The sequence below is a fragment of the Pogoniulus pusillus genome, chromosome 23, assembly GCF_015220805.1.
Source record: "Pogoniulus pusillus isolate bPogPus1 chromosome 23, bPogPus1.pri, whole genome shotgun sequence".
Taxonomy (NCBI): domain Eukaryota; kingdom Metazoa; phylum Chordata; class Aves; order Piciformes; family Lybiidae; genus Pogoniulus; species Pogoniulus pusillus.
The window spans coordinates 15,296,285-15,309,040 of NC_087286.1; the positions used below are offsets into that span (position 1 = coordinate 15,296,285).

The window sequence follows — 12,756 nt, forward strand, 5'->3', positions numbered from 1 at the left end:
TTCTAGCAGGGAAAATTTGTTGTTTTACCATTCCTTTCTCCCATTTCTGCACCAAGGATCTTCCCTCATTAAAACAACACAGAATCATAGAATCAACCAGCTAGGAAGAGACCTCCAAGATCATCCAGGTCAACCTAGCACCCAGCCCTATCCAGTCATCTAGACCATGGCACTAAGTGCCTCATCCAGGCTTGGCTTCAACACCTCCAGGGACGGTGACTCCACCACCTCCCTGGGCAGCCCATTCCAATGCCAATCACTCTCTCTGGCAAGAGCTTCCTCCTAGCATCCAGCCTAGACCTCCCCCAGCACAACTTGAGACTGTGTCCCCTTCTTCTGTTGCTGGTTGCCCGGGAGAAAAGAATTCTGGATAACCCAAAAGTACCATCCAAGGGAAAGGACAGAAATAGCAACTTCAGCCTCCCTACACCCTCCGTTGACATGAGAGACACTAAGTCTGTGCCCCCTCATAAGTGGCCCTTGCAGAACCCTACAGGAAGTCCTCTATCTCTAATAATGCCGAAGGAGAGTACTGTCTGTTGGTATGCAGTGCACACAACCAGGGTAAAAAAGTATGATCCAGAGGGTTTGCAGTCTCATTAAGGAGTTTAATTCTTTATACACACTGTAAAACCGAAAATCCAGGGTAGGTCCATTTGAAAACAAAGCAAGGCAGATAAATGTGAGCCGTTTCACCCTGGGCTATGGGTATATTTATGTGGAAGACTGAACAAATAAATTAGTGGTTTCTTTTCTGATAATGTAAATACTCCCAAGAACACTGGAGATCCCAGAGAATTCATCTGGACTGGGATATAATGCAATGCAGATGTGGAAGTGCTTGAGGGGAAAGAGGGAGTGTCCAAGGCTTTGCCCAGACTCTCCCAGCACCCCTGTGACAGTGATCTGCCTCGGTGTTGTTGTTGGCATGGCTCGCCCAGCAGCCCTCTCAGCCCAGCCTTGTAATTGAAGCTGCAGTCCCAATTCATTAAAAGAAGATTTAGTGGTGTTAAGAGGGTTTTGTTAGAGATCTTGTTTTCATAAACGGGGCTCTGTGGTGCATTATGTCTGTGATTTAGAGAGGAAGGCAAAAACTCTGAGTTGTGGGGAGGAGTGCATGTGAGCAAGGCTCTTGGAGAGAGAATAATTAGCATGGAAATGAGATACAGATCTTGGGGAGAAGGAATCCAATCTCCTTCTATCGCGTGGCGTCCCAGGAGATGCCACAGCAAGACACAGTCGCACTGGGGTTGTTGTGGGGCTCTGTACACCACTCTGCTCCTGCTACTGTCCTGTGTGCTCTGGCAGCTCCAGGGAAGCTGGCAGGGGGTAAGGAGGCCCAGCTCCCACTGCTCACTGCCTCCCCAGCCTTGGAGAACTGTTCAGCTAAGTGCTGATGCTCTGTAGATGTCTGCTGCACTTGGAGTGGGTTTTCGTCCAGACTTGTAGGTACAGGCCAGCATGGTTAGCTGCAGCTAGAGGGCAAGCAACTACACAAGAGGTGTGCTAAGCATCCCTGCCCGTGGCAGGGAGATTAGAGCTAGATGACCTTCAAGGTCCCTTCCTACCTAAACCATTCCGTGAATCTGTGAAAACAGAGACCTAGTTAGTACAAGTGGCAGAATCTTGGGCCTGCCATGTTTGATCCTAAAATGTATGCCTAAAAACCCCATGTTCCCCAATTGCCCCCCTGGCCCCAGCTGAGATGGGGTCTCTGCACAGGTCCTGATTTAACATTCACATTCTGGCTGCCTGTGTAGCAGAACACAACAGCATGGCTGCTATCTACAAGGCAGGAGCAACTCAACTGGATCTAGATGGGAAAATCCAGAGTTCCAAAGCTTTTCTAGTAGTCAAAACTCTTCTAGTTCCTATCTCTTTTAAACTGTTCATGCCTTTATGGCTAGAGCACAAAACAATGTGCAAAATACCCTGCTCTTTAGTGAATCCTTTAGATTTCTGCTATTGAAAGAGCAACTACATTATTTTATTAAAAAAAATGGTGTAAGATTCAACATTTTAATGAGTTTTGTCTCTCAAAATCCATAAAAGGTTATCATGTAATTAGCAAACCCAATGAGTAATGCACCAGCTTAGTACCAGCCCCTTCAGAGCCGCTCAAATTCCATGACAGCCAGGAGTTAACAGACCCCTAGCAGTCAGCAGGGGAAATTGCTGTGTGTTTTGATTTATGATGCTATGTTATAACCATTTCACTCTTGCAATATCTGATCTGCTGTAGTGACCTACAAGTGACACACAACTCTTCCAGAGGGCGTCCTACACACAGCCAAGCAATTTCCCTGGGCAGATCTCCTGCACACAAACCATTTTCTGGAAACATTCATTCACATCTTTAGAAGTGATTCACTCACTATAGGGATATCATCAAGGCCAAAAAAAGAAGAGAAGTTTGCAGGCATTTTAATAAAAAGGAAGTGTGAGGTGAAGCATTTACTGCCTTTAATTTAAGTCATTCGTGTTTCCCCAGCAATCAGGAGCTAGTTTCCAGAGGCCCTGCAGGTGTTGAAGTGCACACAGGATTGGACAGTGTCTGTTGTTTGTGTCAAGCACTAGATTTTTAAGCAACATTTGGAAATGTTCACAGAAAAAGGGCAGCTTTGGACTTGTGCAAAGGGAATGATCATGCACAAAACCTAAAGTTAAGTTTCATCTGCCCGAGGGGAGAACGAGGAGTAAAACCATCCCTATGAATCATGAATTCAGTCAGCTCTGACAGTGTTCAAGTACTAGATATAGGCTGCTCCCAATTTGCTTTTGACCAGACAGTTATCCACTGAGTGATTCTGATTAAACAAAAATGTTCTAGGTGGTCATAACCTGCATCTGGCCACATAACAAAAGGGGGGTTGGTGGCGTTTAAAGTAAATCATTCAAATAGAGTAATCATTCCAAGAAGTTTATTCTGTTCTAATCACATGGCAACACTCAGATATATGTATCCAGTCACACCCCACTGGCAAGTCACCAGCAACAGGATAGCAGGAAAATCATCCTCAATGCTTCAAGCTCATGTTTTTCATCTGCAGACCTCCAAAGAACTGTGCAGTGGAGGGGAAGGTCCTGCATTTCAAATGCAAGCTGGCTGACAGCAAGCAGTTAACTTGCATAATCCCCTCAGGAGTTGTTCCAGGGATTCACAGACAGATGAGGGCTGAAAGCCACGGTTTTAGATCAATCATATTTGACAACCCAATTTCAGGAATGGACTTTTTGTGCATTGGAACTGTGAAGTTAGAAAGGGCTTTAAAAGCCTGCTTAATAATTGGCATTGCAGCCTGTTGGAGTCATGTTAGCACGCAAAGATGTTCTGCTAGATGAACAATACAAAGGTTGCCAAGAGGAGTACTCAAAAGCTAGGCAATAGCAGAACTAAGGCCATTGTGCTCTGGTGTAGCTCTTGGAATGACACAGCCACGTCACCCTGCTCTGGCAGTCAACGCTGCAGCGCCTGTCCTCCACAAAACAGGACTCTTTTCAAGACAGACTGGTAGCTGGCACTTCCAGGAGTGAGGACGTGGTCTGTAGTCACCCATGACAAGCCAGCTTTTTAGGGGGATCCCGTGCTCCCTCTCGCTTTGCTTCCGTGCCATGATGTGCACTTCCTTTCCATTGGTGCTCGGAGAGGATGGGCTCTGGGAGGTACAGTCTGTGACCGTACCTTGAAGGCTGCCCTTTTGCTCCATGCATTGCACCACTGCCACTTCTTTTGCCACACTGCAAACCCTTTCTGGAGAGTGGAAAATCTATCACCCATCCCACTCCCCACCCAAAATAGGGCACTCAAGAATTATGAGGTTAAAGAAAAGCATTTCTCATGCTTAACTCAGATCCTGTAGTAAATGAAGCTGGATGTCTGGCATGGAAAATCTCTAGCCCAAACATCTTTAAGAGTTTGGCAGAATCATAACCAAGGAAGAGTGGGGTCTCGTATCAGGGGAAACTATTCAGCACAAATAAGAAGTAGAGCTGCTAGATGCTTGCAAAATAGCACTTGATGTAAGCTCTCAGAGTTTGTCTGAACAGGGTTCAAAGCTAAGAAGCTGAGGACTGGTGTTTTACAAAACCTAGAAGGACCACAGAGGATCCTCTACATTTTCCTGCAGACAATCACTGAGATTAGACTGACACCAAGAGTTGTACTGAACTAAATCCACAGACAGAAAGGACAGTGCCTCTTGGTTAGGGTGAGCAGCCAGTCTTCTCAGATTGAATCAGGAGGTTGCTGTTCTGCACTGACCACCTGCAGCACTCATTTACAGGCTATAATGGACCACTCATCAAATCTAGGTGACAACAAATGTTGATACAAGTCACTTTCTTCCTACAGATGGCTTCCTCAAAACTGCTACTTTTCACTTGCAGAAAGCCTTGCCTGGAGGAGAAACTGGGACACTGCGTGAGACACTGCCTCTCTTGACCTTTTTTTTTTCCTGAGGGCTAAGATGTGGGAACTCAAAAGAGATAGATACACTTGAATATTTATAATCCCAAGTTCTGTTTCAGGTTCTTTGCTTTATGCTCATCTCTATTCTTCTGTATTCAGTTTTTGCTGATACATGTCCTCCCTAAAGTCTCTTGCACTGCGGGAAAGAACTCCCCAAAGCTGATTTGTCTAGATCTAAAATAATAGTGGCTTGTACACTAAGAAACAGACACAGCTGCAGTGAAGGGCACTAGGCTTTTGATCTCTAAATAAAGAGAGAGGAACCTGGGTTTAATGAACATTCATTTTATGCAAATAAATCCGTGTAGAAAAGCAGTGTATGAGAAATCTGCGCCCTTTAGAGAAGGGGGGAAAGCAGCTGGCCAGGCTCACACAGAACTCAGCCTGCAGGTGCTGGGAACTGGCTCAAGGGTGAGATTCTCAGCTGCTGAACTCAAACCTGGCCTCTGCCACAGCGGGAGCAGAGGAAGCAAGGCTCTTGTAGCAGCTATCCCTGCAGAGATGTTCGCCTCCTCCAAACGCTGGAAGGGAGCTGCTTGGCTCTGCATCTATCAAAGGCAGATCTCTATCAGGCTGGGTGTTGTGATTGTCTTTTCTTATGAAATAAGACTTCGTTTGAGCAATGGCTGTTCAGAGCTGAGGGCTGGCAGGCATTTCTGTACCAGGCAGTCTGTGTTGCAGCTTTGGGCAGCTCAGGAAAAAAAACACAAATCAGATTAATGCTTCTGAGAGCTGCAGAGCAGTGTCTGATCTGTTAGTCGTTCAAAGCAAGAGGAGTTTTGGGTTTAGAGGACTCAAAACCTTTCCTGTTTACTCCTTTTTGATCTGCTGTCAGAGCTATGCATTTCACCCCTCTCTGTTGTCTTCTTCTGAGGACCTTGCCTTATCGTAGGCAGCATTAGTAGGTGAGGGGAGAATTGGAGACAAAAGGAGCGCAATGCCCACGTGTTTCTTCACACTCAGGCAGATCTGAAGTGCTTGGCCTTCTATAGTCTGTAGCAGCAAAGGAATCGGCATAGGTAAAGAATGTTACCCTGTGTTATGTGGCTTACAAAGGGCCAGCAACTCCAAGGACTGTGCAACTAGCCAAGGCTGATGCAGCATGGCTAATGTGACAGCACTGCCTGCTTTCTGTGTCGTCACAGAGCAGGATATGGACAGAGACATCTGCTCTCCTCCCAGCCAAGACAGGAAAGAGAAGATGTGTAGAGAGCTGGAGAAACAAACATCTAAGTAAATAAGATGTGAAAGAATGGAAAAGACACTCCGAAAGATGTAGTACTAGTGAGAGCTTTCCCAACTTTTGGATCTCATAGAATCAACCAGGTTGGAAGAGACCTCCAAGATCATCCAGTCCAACCTACCACCCAGCCCTATCCAGTCAACTAGACCATGGCACTAAGTGCCACATCCAGGCTTTTCTTGAACACTTCCAGAGTTGGTGACTCCACCACCTCTCTGGGCAGCCCATGCCAATGCCAATCACTCTCTCTGTGAAGAACTTCCTCCTAACATCTCAAACCACTTCATTTTATAAGAAGTTAAGCACACAAAGCCCCTTGCCAAGTGGGCTAAACTTGTTTACACCACAGTCAAGAGTGAAAAATTACCTTCATGCTACTCTTGAAGTGTTTCCCTTTCTTCCTCCCAGCTCATCTGGCATGTTTCAATGTAAATGTCCTCTTCCAAAGAATGGAGTCTCACTGAGTTCAAAAGTTGGAGGGAATCTTATGTAAATCTGGGATTGAGAAGGATTTCAGGGAAAAAAAATGGGGTTGATCTGGCAACATCTCTTTCAAACTTACAAGAAAAACATGTCAGTGATGGGTGAGGTCACAGAACAGACAATTCATTGTTAAATGCAGTGGATGTTCCCACTCATCCTACAACATGAAAGAAATGCCAAGACACAGCTTTCCTCCTCCAGCATCCAGCTAACATCCCTAAGTCCTTCCCAGCTATTCAGTCAACAATGGAAAACCAAGTCAGCCTCCACAGCCTTCTGGGTTATTTGCTGTCCTCAAGCTATTTTCCATACAAGTGTGAAAAGTGAGATTTGCCTGTGCTGGGTCTGAAATCACAGCTCTGGCCCTAGCCAGTTCAGTCCTGCTATCAAAGTCAAATAGGAGTATGGATTACTTGTTTGGGACTGAGATATAGGGTAGCTGGCATGAAAAGAGCTACAGAGCTCTGGCTGCTAGGGCTTGGCAAGTGGGAAGAAACTGTGGTTAATCTGATTTTGAAAACAGCCTCTCATTTCTTTCCCTTCATGTGAGACATGACTGAAATAAACCCCAAGTCTCTGGAAATAGTCATTGAAAAATAAAAGATTCTCCCTTGCCAGAAGTGTGCAGCAGCTCTGGGGTATGCAAGACCAACCTCATCATGTGTACCAGGCAAAGAGCCTGGCTGCCATGCACTGGCAGTTGTTCTTTGGGGGGATTCTGGGTTATGTCTCAGTCTCTTATTCTAAAAGCATCCTATTGTTAGAAATAATTTCATGCTCAAGTAAGAGGAATTGTCCATACAGGCCATCGGTCAGAGTCCACTGATTACTGACATCTCAGTGCCTGAAGAGAAAGGAATCAAAACCAGCAGGTTTTGGTCCAAGTACAAGGTGTAAGTGAGAATGAGTCAGGCACTACACCAAAGGTGTGGAGGAAAGAAGGATGCTCTGGAGAGGTTTAGCAAACAGTCAAATGCTGTTTTCACTGGAGTAGGACTGAAGTGTTCAGAACCAAGATCAGATGTTGGTGATGTAGAGACAAGTGGATTAGAAGGTCAGGGGTAGTCTGTGAATGTGGTAATAGTGCCAAGTATAGAATCCTGTGATTGGGCTGTGTTGGAAAGGACCTCCAAGGGTCACCTAGTCCAACCCCTCTGCAGTCAGCAGGGACATCCTCCACTAAATCAGGTTGTTTGGAGTCCTGTTCAGCCTGACCTTGAATATCTCCAGGGATGGGACCTCAACCACCTCCCTGGGCAGCCTGTTCTGGTGTTCCACCACCCTCATTGTGCAGAGCTTGTTCCTAACATCCAATCTAAATCTCTTGTCTCATTTCAAACCACTGCCCCTTGGATCACTGCAGGCCTTTGCAAGCAGTTCCTCTGCACTCTTCTTGTAGCCCACTTCGGCTACTGGAAGGCTGCTATTAGATCTCCCTGGAGCCTTCTTTTCTCCAGGCCGAATATCCCCAGCTCCCTCAGCCTGTTCTTGTAGGAGAGCTACTCCAGCAAGCATCTTGGTGGTCCTCTGGACCTGCTCCATCAGGTTCACATCCTGCGGGTGTTGAGGGTTCCAGAGCTGCACTCCAGGCGAGATCTCACCAGAGCAGAGTGGCAGAACCACGTCTCTCGACCTGCTGGGTAGGCTTCTTTCGATGAAGTAATCTCACGTTTCTTTTGTTGATGCTCTCACCGTGTAGATGTAGGTTCCCACACCGCCGGGGACGCCGCTAAAGCAGAGCCCACGTTTCCGCCCTCCGCCGCCGCTCCCTGCCTAGGCGCTGCGCGGCCCGCAGGTGGCGCTATTGCCAAGGCGGTCGGCGGCAGCGGCGCGCCGGGACGGGGACGGCTCCGCTGTGCGTTCCCCAGCTCCGCCGGCCTGCAGCCTGCCCGGGGAAGCGCTGCCGCAGGGCCCGCGGCGCGGAGCTCGGCCGGGCTGCGCGGAAGGTCTGAATTCACCGATGCGCCCCTCTGGTGCGGAGGGATGCTGTGACAGCCCCCAGGAGGCTGTGTGGAGTGGCGTCCCTCGGCATGGGCAGCAGCCTCCGAGACCTGCCCAGCTGCAGCCTCGTCTCCTCATGCGGTCCTTTATATAAGGGAGACCAATACACCCCCCCAAAGGCAGCATTTTTCCTACTGACTGATCTTCTGCTACACAAAGCAACCACGCCTGGGGGTAAGCCCGAGGGCAGCCTTCCCCTAGCTGGGAGACCAGCAGCCCCCAGGCACAGCGCTGGCACAAAACGTCACCTACCCAGCAGGGCTGCAGTGGCTCCCGGTGCGGGGCACTCCGATGTTCCCCCGCAGAGTTTGCCTTGGTATCGTGGCACATCTCAGGAGGGACGGGGCAGGGGAGTAACAATGCCTGCCACCTCTATGGGTTGCAGTGGCCTTGGGCCTCCAGCACAATGGCTGTGATCTGTCTCTTCTAATGTCTTCATCCTTGAGGACGGAGGTCTGCTTCAGGTTAGAGGATGAAGCTCATGAGTGAAGAGTCCCTGAGGAGGGCACTGAGGAAGAAGGTCCACTGCTGCATTCCTGAAGATTTCCATCCAAGAGCACGAACACAACTGTCAGAGCAAGGGAAGTGGTTACAAACTGCATCACAAGCCAACAACCACACTCCAGTGATCAGAGGTCAGCTGCAGACACTTTAAACAAGTTTCTCCTGGAAGAAACTTGGCTTTCTTACTGCCCTGCTTAGATAGAATTGGTGGGGTTTTTTCCCCCCCTTTTTCAGCTCCATTTCTTCACTTCACTGCTCTACAGGACTATTATGAACTTCTTCACCCATTTGTATGGCTTAGATGTACCTACACTGCCTAAAAAAATGTCTAAAGGCAGAGGTTTAGGAAACTGGTCAGAAGTCTTAGAAACTGAGTCACTGGGAATGGGCTGAACTTTGTTTTTTGCTTCCAGCTGCCTGCTGTGTGTTTATCAGATAGAGACTGCACTGAGAAAAGGTCTTGGAGTTCAAACGCCTTCCCTGCTGCAGAGAGGTGGAGCACGGCACAGGATGCAGCTTATCACAGATAACAGCTGTGTGTATCAGGGGTCTCCACTTCCCTCTCCCATGCCGTTTGCTCGGCCCTGTGCCTCTCTCATGCACATTGCTTGGAGGGAGGCTAGAGTGGGACACGGATTTCTGACCCATTAACAGCTCTTCCACCAGCTGGAGTCTGTCACAGGGCATATCCTGCTGATTCAGCAGCAGAAGGCCATTCCTATCACAGGGAAAGAGAATAAAAGAGAAATAAATCTTCTTTGCCTTAGAAGGCATCAACACCTTTCACCCCTGTCTGGCTGAAGCTTTAGTGCTTCATTAAAGCAGTGTAATTTCTAAGCGGTCAACAAAACTCTACAGATATAAATGTACCCACCAACATTTACCAGCCACTGAACTACAACTCCAGTGGGGATAGATGCTCTGCATAGCTGCGTGCACACCAGGCTTTGGTGGTTGTGGCATGACAGGATGTTAACAGGCCCCTGGGAACAAGCCTTACCCTGCAGAAAAGGAGAATGGCATTTCATATGCCAGTCTGAATTCAGGCAAGAGGCTTTACCCAGGCTACAGCCAAGAGAAGATCATGTCTACTTGTCTTCATTAAGCACCTAAAATTCTGAAAGAGTAACAACATCACAGAGTCACAGAAACATTCAGGTTAGAAAAGCCCCTCAGGATCACCAGGTCCATCCTACAATCTTACTCAACAAGATTTACCTTAAACCATAACCCTAAGCACCAAATCCAAAAAAACCTCAAACATATCCAGGGCTGGGGACCTCCCTGGGCAGCTCATTCCAGTCTCAGACCACTCCAGGAAAATGTTTTCTCTATTGTCCAATCTAAACCTATTCAGCCTCAGCTTGAGGCCATTCTCCCTTGTTACCTGTGAGAAGAGACCAGCAGTAGCCTCTGCTCGATGTCCCTTCTGGTAGTTGAAGGCAGCAGAGAGGTCTCCCCTCAGCTTCCTCCTTTTCAAACTAAGAATGTTAAGTTTCAAACCTCGGAACCTTCTGGGATGCCAGAGAGTGCTGAGACACAGACTTACCGACTTTGGAGTAGGACCTGTGCAGTAGCTTTAGACCTTGAGCCACCTGGAAACAAAGCCATGGATTGTCCAAACAAGCCACAGAGCACCTGAAGAATTGCAGCTTGCAGTCATAATGCTGTGAAATGAGATTGCTTAGCCTATGAGAAAGCCAATACAGTTAGAAGCACAAACACACATGGCTTGAGATGGCAATTTGTAAAAGCCTCTGGCTGCCAAGCAGCTCCAACAAGTAAAACCCTGAACTGCAACACAGGCATCTTCTGCCCTGGCCTGGCTGAACACAGCAGGATTTCACCCCCTGCTGAACAAAGGCAGGTTTAGCTTAGCTACAAAGCAAAGCAGAGTTTCAGCCACTCTGACAAAAAAGAGTAGCACTGAGATTTGAGTCTAACTGCATTTCCCTCCTTGAGGATTCACAGCCATCTCCTCCATGCTCAGTTAGTGCTTCTCAAAAGGTGCCACAGGCTTGTTCCTGTGTCACAAGTGAGCAGACAGAAGCAGCCAACACCCACGAGTGAGGTTGGAAGATGTTTTGGTCCTGGTCCTAGCCCTACCTAGCCGGGGGGCCAGCGAGGCCCCCCGGCCTTTTGAGAACCTCCACCAGTCACCCGGTGAGCACCACCCGGTGAGCACCGCAAGTACTCACCAGCGACGATGGGAGGAGGCTCCCTCTGCCCAAATGGGCAAGCTTGGGGCTTCTGCCTCTTTTGGGGCCGATTATAAAGGGGACTGGGTGGGCAGGGCAAAGTGGTCACACCTGGGGTGGGAGGAGACTCCAACAGGGGCCAGCTGCTCTGGGGCTGGGGGGGGGGAGGGAAAACGTGGGCTGGAATTGGAAAGGGGCAGATACGGTGGGAAAGGGGAGGTGGTGCTGAAGGGAGGGAGGTGGAGAGGGAAAGGATGGGGATGGAGACAGAAAGAGGGAAACGGGGGGAATGGAAGGAGATGGAGAGGGAGAAACTTTCTTAGAGTGAGGGCGGCAGAGCCCTGGAGCAGGCTGCCCGGGGAGGATGTGGAGTCTCCTTCTCTGGAGACTCTCAAAACCCGCCGGGGTGCGCTCCCGTGTGGGCTACCCTGGGCCACCCTGCTGCCATCCTAATTGACAGGAGGGAGATTTAGCTGCAGGTTGAGTCTACAGCGTTGAAACTTCTGTTCCTCTGCATACTCTCGCTGAAGGATCGAGCTGAAGAGTTCACGGTGATGACTCTGTCGCTGAATGCATCAGAGAAGCTGGGGAGCGCTGATAGAGTTCCCTGGCTCAAACTCGCATGCAAGTTTGCACCTCTCCCCGGTGCCTAACCCTGAGCTGTTTGCCATCGACTCTAAAGAAAAGGGGAAAACAAGCTTCAGACAAAGAAAAAGGGAAATCCTGACACCAATAGCAAAGCCCCAACCCACATTGCTGCCTCCCACCCCTGCTGAAAAATATGTGTGCAAGATGGCTTGCAGAGCTGCACAGCAGGGAGAGGGTGAAGGCAACGTCAGTAAAAACTGACCGACACATGGCTGAGATTAGAAGCAAAAAATGACACTTCCCAGCCAAGAGAAACCACAGGAACATACAGATTATAAAATGAAGGAGGAACTTTCCACCCTCAACAGCAGCAATCTCAGCCTTCATTCGAGCTCTGGAGCAGCAGAGAAAATAATCAGGACCAGCTCTTTATAGCTGTGTGCACACCAGGCTTTGGTGGTCATGGCATGAAAGGTTGGGCTGTGCTGGGCTGAGCTAATCAAAGAAATGAAACATTACTTTTGGAGAGGGATGGGACCATTTCAGAAGATTTGAAATGTATCCACAGTTGTTTAATTATTACTGCTCCCCCTGAAGCATCTTTCTAGATTCTGTATCAAAAGCAGTATTCAGGGGTTACTGAAACACCAGTGCCATAGCCTATGACTATTTGATAATAAATATGCCAAGTGCACAACAACCAAAGGCACAGTGCTCTCCATGAACATCCCCTTGGTACAAGAGTTGACAGCATTCATTAATTTTGGTTTTCACATCTCAAGGGGATGTTTAAAATGTGGCCAAGGGGCTTGTTGGCCTCTGTTTGATTGTTCTGGCTTACCTCCCCAGGGTGACTGGGCTTGGGTGCAGAGGAAAGGACCCTGCATTTTTGCACAGAATCACAGAATTAACTAGGTTGGAAAAGACTTTTGAGATCATCAAGTCCAACCTATCACCTAATACCTTCTAATTAATAAACCATGGCACTAAGTGCCTCATTGTTCTGCCTTGTCTTTGGGTTTTTTTGATTATTTTCTTGCTTTGGTTCAGGATATGAAACATAAAAGCTTAGGATTTTGTTATAGAATCATAGAATCAACCAAGTTGGAAGAGACCTCCAAGATCATCCAGTCCAACCTAGCACCCAGCCCTAGGCAGTCAACCAGACCATGGCACTAAGTGCCTCATCCAGGCTTTTCTTGAACACCTCCAGGGATGGTGACTCCACCACCTCCCTGGGCAGCCCATTCCAATGCCAATCACTCCTTCTG

The 12,756-nt window shown here is 48.2% G+C and overlaps 1 long non-coding RNA gene across 3 annotated transcripts; it reads right to left on the reverse strand.

The window, feature by feature from the left end:
- Positions 1-5,962: 5,962 nt before the first annotated feature.
- Positions 5,963-10,936, reverse strand: LOC135185826 (uncharacterized). 3 transcript variants are annotated; one of them, XR_010306642.1, is made up of 5 exons: positions 10,898-10,933; positions 10,249-10,366; positions 9,700-9,816; positions 8,448-9,417; positions 5,963-6,206 (listed from the first exon to the last, which is right to left on the reverse strand). It is a non-coding gene; the product is annotated as an uncharacterized LOC135185826 (long non-coding RNA). The 3 variants fall into 3 exon arrangements; XR_010306644.1 differs by having other exon boundaries at positions 5,963-8,763; XR_010306643.1 differs by lacking the exon at positions 5,963-6,206 and having other exon boundaries at positions 6,497-9,417; positions 10,249-10,337; positions 10,898-10,936.
- Between the last annotated feature and the right edge of the window lie 1,820 nt (positions 10,937-12,756).